The sequence below is a fragment of the Canis lupus genome, chromosome 14, assembly GCF_011100685.1.
Source record: "Canis lupus familiaris isolate Mischka breed German Shepherd chromosome 14, alternate assembly UU_Cfam_GSD_1.0, whole genome shotgun sequence".
NCBI lineage: Eukaryota > Metazoa > Chordata > Mammalia > Carnivora > Canidae > Canis > Canis lupus.
In genome coordinates, this window is record NC_049235.1 from 27045876 (window position 1) to 27054050 (window position 8175).

General features: G+C 35.3%; 1 pseudogene; it reads left to right on the forward strand.

Moving 5' to 3' along the window:
* The first annotated feature begins 231 nt into the window (after positions 1-231).
* Positions 232-7118, forward strand: LOC100686927 (annotated as a pseudogene).
* The last annotated feature ends 1057 nt before the right edge of the window (positions 7119-8175 follow it).

The following is an 8175-nucleotide window of genomic DNA, read 5'->3' on the forward strand; positions in this document are numbered from 1 at the left end:
GAAACATCGAAACAGGAAAAAGTATTATCTGCTTATACAGAAAGCCAGAGTGACTGGCATGAATTGAGCAAATAGATTTGTACGTATGACACTAGAAAGGCAACTAACTATAGGTCAGATTATTGGAATTTTAGGAGCATTATTTTGAAGGTCCACTGGAAGCTGCTGAATGATTTTAAGAAAGAAATGACATATTCAAGTCTGTATTTTAAAAAGGGTAAATACTGGAGAATGGAGAAGAGGAGACTGGGTAAGTATGGCTATGTAGCCTAGTTAAGGACATTGACAATGGACGCAAGTAAAAGTGAATGGATTTCAGAGTAATATTGGTGATGGAATGTACTGAATTGGGCAGAAGAATAAGAGAAGAGTCTAGAATTATGTTTATATTTTTTGATTAAATACATAATGGATAGGGTGCCTGGTTGGCTCAGTCAGTTAAGTGTCTGCCTTGGGCTCAGGTCATGATCCCAGGGTCCTGATATCGAGTTCCACATCAGGTTCTCTGTTCAGCGGGGAGTCTGCTTCTCCCTCCCCTCTCCCCCTCCCCACTTCTTGTGCTCTTTCTCTCTCTCCCTCTCAAGTAAATAAATAAAAATTTAAAATAATTTTTAAAAATATATGTATATATAATGGATACTAGAGAGTTTTATTGAACTTGAGAAAACTAGAAAGCAAACTTCTTAGATGGGGAAAAAAAATATATATATATATAGAGAGAGAGAGAGAATCACAAACCTGATCTAAAACTAAACAGCTAGCTGAATATTAGGCCTTTAATTATCAAGAATTTTAATTGCCCTTTTAGGGATTATAAGAATTCTGGGTAGATGATTCAGATAGCCCATTTCTTACTAAAATTTTTCAAATTTTGAATGAACATCTAAGGCATCTAAAATAAAATAGAATTATTTTCAAATCTGGATGTGCTCAGTAACTTATTTCCTTTTTTTTATTATTTTTTTAATTTTTTTAATTTTTTTTTTAGTAACTTATTTCTTATGAAGAAAAAAACACCATGTTTAAAGGAAAGGCTGAACAAATGTATCTTACATCTTGCTGAATTCATAATTATAAGAGGAATTTCTAGTTATGGGAAATAATATCATCAGGAAACAATAAGAGCATTAAGCCATTTTGTCTCATGTATCCCTTTTGCCACTGACTGCCACTGTAAATTTCAGTTTGGCTTATAATTCTGTGTTCTCTACACAATAGCCTATGACATTATGTCTCGCCCAGACACATAAACCCAAGAGCTGCCATCTGCTCACCCAAAACATTTTCAATATTCTTTCTCTAAAATAAAGCCCGTTTTATTTCCTCAAAAGGTTTTTTTCCATACTACAACCATAGATTTAGTTTCAATAATCCAAAAAACAATCATTTACTAAAGTTTAATATAATACTTATTTTGAGCAAAGCAGTCTGGTAAGTGTTGAGCTGAAACAGAAACATTAACTTACTATATTTCACAATGGTTGAAATCCTGCTAAATTGATAGCAGAGTGCTCATACAATTTTGGGAAGATTAAACCAGTATAAAATTATTAACACTAAGTTTTAAAATAACTTACCAATATGTTACTATTAAACATTTTCTAATATAGGCCTACAAGAATCTTACTGGCTTGCACAGTTTCTCTTCCATTAAGAAGTGGGCAAACAATGAGATAAAATCTAAGAGATCTTAGCATCTTGTTACTGGTAACATAGAAAGCTTACATTAACTAATTACAGGGCCTGATTTCAAGATTTTTATGTATTCAAATACTTACAAGTTAATCAATTAATCTATCATTTACACTTGGAATATCTCTTCACCACCATCACTTTCACTCCTTGCCAGCCTTGTGGGATCATTAGAGATAAGATGCATGTTAAGATGAGTAACTATAAAAAAGAGATATGTTATTAACAATTCCCCTAAATGAGGACACCATTCTTTCCTGCTAACTTTTGAAAGTTGTTTTCCAGCGATTATACAATTCTATTAAGATGTTGGAAGATATACACTAAGTCTTATATATTATATACTATTAATATATAAATATAAAATATCTGTCATCTTTTCGAAGATGAATAAAAACAGGACATAATATTAGGATGCATTCATGGATAATATATACCTTATTGCTTCTATGACATATTCCCTGGCTTGTTTTTTGCAATTAATTTGAATCACGTAAAATTTATAATGCTAACACGGGCTTCTGGTTTCAGGTGGCAATTTTGGCACAAATATTCACCTCTTCTTACTCATAAGTTCTGAAAATCTGGCAGATTTTATGAAAGCATAGAATGTCTCAACAATTAAAAGTAGAATCATGAGGAAAAATTTTTAAAAGCTATCCAGGAAAGCCATAGTCCAAGTATGATGTGAATGTTCAAATCAGAGAAAGTAGTCAGCAGGTATAAGAAAGAAGAATACAACAGATACCAAGAAATAGAATGATTGAATGAGATGCCAAAAATAATAAAGATATGGTGAGGAAGGGAAATATTTTATCTTTCAGGAAAAAAAAGATAATAAGCAATTCCAGGGAAAATAAAGCTATATAAGAAAAGCATGAAAAAAATGTAGAAAATTAAAACACGATATGATTTTGAGAAGTCAACATATAGTGTATATTACTTTTTTCTACATTTCACTGGCCATAATTGTGGCAAGCTGTAGCTAGAAACTTTGATTAGCTGTACTAAAAATAAAGTTTGATGAGCACCCAGTCATATTTTACACAGTTACTATGAAATGCTTAACAGTTCAAACTCTTATTTTTTATTCCATCATTCTCAAATATGATCTTTTGACTCCTTACTTTGCAAGTTGATAGTATTATCATTCTCCCACCTCTCATCACTCTATCATTCAGTTTCTGTCACCAGCATATTTTTATTGCAAAGTTGGTAACATTTACCTTATATTCAATAATGTTAACTAAGCTTGAATTTTTTTTAATATTAATTGCCATAAAGGCTTATAGTCCATGACAGCATTTATCTTATTATAACTATATAAATATTTTTCATTACAAAGACAATTGTGTTCTATTATTGTATTTTTTTCAGTCACATCACAGGGGAGAATGTTTAATGGATTTTTCTTATCTAACCCTTTAACTAGTCTGAACAACAAAAAGAATATACACCCCAGTAGATGATAGATAGATAGATAGATAGATAGATAGATAGATAGATAGATAGATAGATAGATAGATAGATAGATAGACAAACCGCCAAGGATTTCTGGGACTATAACAAATGATTTAGGGAAAGAAAAAAATGATGAAGCTAAAAGAGTGCTAAAAGAAATTATGGCTAAATACTTCCCAAATATGTTAAGGAACATAAACTTTCATATTTGAGAAGTTGAGTGAACCCTAAGCAGGATAAACCCAAAGAAAACAATGCTAAGACATATCATAATAAAAGTTTAAAAACTAAAAACAAATCTTGGAAATGGCTAGAGAAAAAGAATACCTTACTGTAGAGAGCAGAAGGAGTGGTACAGTATTTTTCTAGTGCAAAAACAACAACAAAACTCTCTCAACCTAGAGTCCGATATAAAGTAAAAATATCCTTCAACAATGAAGAAAAATTCAAGATAACATCAGATGAAGGAAAATGTGTTGCTAAGGAATACAGTAAGGAAAATTATGGGTAAATAAAATAGACTTTCCTTCTCTTTAGTTTTTAAAATTATTGATGGTTAAAGCAAAAATTCTAACACTGATATTATTTTAAATATATATGAAGGAAATATTTTTAAATATTATAAATGGAGGAGGATAAAAGGAGATAAAGGGAGATGAGTTTTCTACATTTCACTTAAACTGCTGAGAAAAAAAAGGGAAAAAAAACTGCTGAGGAAATGACACCAATAGACTGTGAGACATATCACAATATAGACATAGATATAAAGATATAATACAAATATATAGATATGACACAGGCACACAGACACACACACATATAATGTAATAGAACAACCACTAAACAGCCAAACAGAAAAATACAGTCAAAAACAATACAGAATTCTACAAGCTGGCAGTCAACATGGTGCCTTTCCCACCTCTCCACTTCTTCATGCCTGGCTTTGCCCCAGTGACCAGCAGTGGAAGCCAACAGTATTAGGTAGGCCCTCACTGTCCCTGAATTCATGCAGCAGGTCTCTGATATCAAGAACATGATGACTGCCTGTGACTCTAGCCATGGCCATTATCTCACCAATGGCTGCTGTCTTTCATGGTCGGATATCCATGAGGAGGTAGATGAGCAGATGCTCAATGTGCAAAACAAGAATAGCAGCTACATTGTGGAATGGATCCCCACCAATGTCAAGACAGCTGTCTGCGGTATCACACCCTGTGGTCTCAAGATGCAGCCACCTTCATCAGAAATAGCACGGCCATCTAGGAGCTCTTCAGGCCCATCTCAGAGCAGTTCACAGTCACATAATGGTGCAAGGCCTTCCTCCAGTACACAGGTGAGGGCATGGACGAGATGGAGTTCACTGAAGCTGAGAGCAATATGAACAACTTTGTCTTCAAGTACCAGCAATACCAGGATGCCACAGCAGAAGCAGAGGACTCAGGCAGAGCACCATCACCTCAGGCTTCTCAGTTCTCTCAGCCTTCTTCCCCAACCATCCCTGTCCTCTCCCTCAGAATTTGCATTTTTGCCTCTATCTTGTTTTTTTGTTTGTTTCCTTTATTGGAGGATGTGGCCCTAGAACAGTGCTTGGCACATCATAGAAGCTCAATAAATATTTTGTTGTTTGTTCAATGTCTCCTCTCCTACTCTTGGGAAACTTAGATTTCTGCCATTCTAGGTAGCCCTGTATTTCCTTTTGGTGTTCACTTCTCCCATCTGCCCAGCTTATATTTCCCTTTGCTTTTTGAAGATAATTCTCTAAGAAGCTGGGCCTCATCAGATCCCATTTAGATCCACGTGTTGGAAGCTCAGATCCATGGCCATTATCCTAAGCCTGTGTGTTAACCCAGGGGAAAGTAAGCCAAGCTACCTTATAGCAGGTAGAAGTATGTATGAGAAAAGGTAAGGTTTTCTATTCCAGAGCAGTTTTGAAGAGGGAATCCAGGCTATTGACGTCCTAATTTCCAGGAATTTACCTGCTCCTCTCTTAGCTTCAGGGGAGCTGTTAACAGTAGTATCTCCATTTTTAGTCTCTTTCCAAGCTCTATCCTGAGCTGTTTCCTTTTCAGGAGTCTACCCCACTCTGTTAAGTGGGATCTTCCCTCTTACTCATCCTCCTTCACATGTTGAATTCCTTCCTTTTCCTTTGGTTAGAGAAGGGGGCCCAGAAGGGGAAGAAGGACTAGACTTGGTCCCTAAAGCCTCCAGAAAGGCTCTCCCCATCCCCCATCATTTCTTAATAAAAACACAACCCAGGGACTCCTGGGTGGCTCAGTGGTCGAGCATCTGCCTTTGGCTCAGGGTGTGCTCCTGGAGTTCTGGGATCAAGTCCCACCTCAGGCTCCCTACGAGGAGCCTGCTTCTGCCTCTGCCTATGTCTCTGCCTTTTTTCTGTGTCTCTCATAAACAGATAAATAAAATCCTTAAACACAAAACAAAATAAAACAAAACAAACAAACAAATAAAACCAGCCCTGCAGTGTATATATGGAAAGGGGGTATTATCACCTAAATATTTGGGTCATTCCTCCAGAGAGGGGACAAAGAGACCCTCTGTCTTATGGCAACATCTTATCTCTTTCTTTTGCTATTCCCTCCCACTACCCTTTCCTGTCACCCATACCCCCACCCTTTCCCCCCACTCTTGGTTTTGTCCTGTCCTACATTTCAAATTTCTTTTTTTTTTCTTAAGATTTTATTTATTTATTTTGGAGACAGCTTCTGTGTGTGTGTGTGTGTGCTGTGCATGAGAGTGAGAGAGAAAGAGAGAGACAGAATGAGCAGGGGAAGGGCAGAGGGACAAGTAGACTCCCCACTGAACAGGGAGCCTGTTGCAGAACTCAACCCCAGAACCCCAAGATCATGACCTGAGCCAAAGGCAGATGGTTAATCTACTGAGCCCTGAGGTGTCCCCACATTTCAAATTTCTTTTTTGAGTTGAACTTGTTTTTTTTCCCTATGGAAAAGATAGCATTAGGGATGCCTAGGTGGCTCAGTGGTGGAGCATCTGCCTTTGACTTGGGTCATGATCCCAGGATCTAGGATCGAGTCCCACATCGAGCTCCCAGCAGTGAGACTGCTTCTCCCTCTGCCTGTGTCTCTGCTTCTCTCTCTCTGTGTCTCTCATGAATAAATAAATAAAATCTTAAAAAAAAAAAAAAAGGAAAAGATAGCATTGCCCTAAGAGCCAAAAATAAATGAGAAATTTAAAAAGACAGTATCCATAAATTCAAATGGTAATCTAAAAATGCAAAAAAAAAAATCAAAATTTGAAGGACTAAAGCAGTGCTAAGAGAAAAATTTCTAGCACTAAATACATGTATGCATGTATACACATATATATTTGTTAAAAAAGATAGTGGATTAAAAATCTTAAAGGTTATACTTTAAAATATCTTTAAACATATCTAAATTATATGTGTGTATAAGTATATACATAACATATACATACATATAACTAAGACACATTTCAAAATATTTAAATGTATAATCCTTAAGATTTTTAACCCACTAACTTGCTAAATGACACATTTTATATAAAAATAATCTTAGTTTTTGACTGATTTAGGAAAACTAAACCTAATATACTCAGTTCCAAAGGCTGAGTGTATGGTATTAATTGATGTCCTGGGTCCTGTTGTCTTGTGAATATTTAAGACATCCTAGGTCTTTTCATGGTGTTGCAATAATGGGCAAACATTGTAAATTGAGATCTCATGCATGAGATCTGTCTACCAAAAAGAACTTAACTAAACCTCCTTTTCTATGTTCTTTTTGCTTGCCATTGTCATCTCTCTCTACCATCTATTGTCATTGATGGCTATGAATTCCACTGAGAACATCAATTCAACAATTTAGACACGGAAGCTACTGAGACCAGGGAATTCAAATGAGTGTGCAATTGATGAGAGCAGCAGGAACACAGGACCTTCTCAGGACCATCGAGCAAGCCCAAACAGAGCTTAATGAAGGAAGGCAATGAATAAAACCCCAGTGCTTCCAAACTAATATTGGCTACATTCACTGTGTATCCTGGGATAGAAATTTGATCCTGGAACAGAAAAGAGACATTCATAGACATTCAATGGAAGAATCTGAACAAAGACTAGATTTTTTATAATAGTAAAATACCAATGCTAATTTATCATTTTGACAAGTGTGCCTTGGTTATGTAGGATGTCAACTTAAAAGGAAAATGGCTGAAGGGCATGCAGTAACTCTCTGCACTCTTTTTGTAATTCTTTAACAAATCTAAAAATATTTCACAACATAAAGTTTTATTAATAAAAAATTAACATTGAAATCTTTTGTACAAAGACTTGATAGTAAGGGCTTTGAAGCATGAAGTCATAATTCAAGCAAAAACTCAATACATTGATCAAGAGAAATACACACGTAAAAGAGATATGCCAGAACAGACTGGAACAATTTTTAAGTCATATTGCTTGAAGATCATCACGACTTTCTAAGTGGTAAATCTAGAATGAAATCAGAACACATCACATATTTTAAATAATTTCACGTAGATAATAATGCACTCTAGTTTAATGTTAGAGTAGCTATACTTTGGAGTCGCCAATGCTTGCTGTAAGCATTAGAAATGGTATAAAGAACCTTTAATGTTTCCACAAAAAGGACATTTATATGCAAATATGAAGGTTAGGGAAAATATTGTAGAATACTTTGACTAAATAAGGCCTGTCTTTAATTTCTGAAGTGAAGTATTAAAAGCAAGAAGCCCTTGTGGCAAGCTAAGTGGTTTGGATTCTTAAGTTTCACCTGCAATATAAATTCAATTTTCCTCTACACTGAAGAATTAAGTCCCATAAAGGTGAAATCTCTTTAAGCCACTTACCATATTTTTCCCCTTTAAACAGATTATAACTCCTTTCAGGAAAAAAAAAATCAGAAAAAAATTAAAATTTCAAAAAAAATCAGAAAACAAGCTGGAATTCTTTGCACTGATATTTTCCTACGAAGTACAAAAATAGAAGATGCTGGTCACTGTCCAGCCACTGTTAAT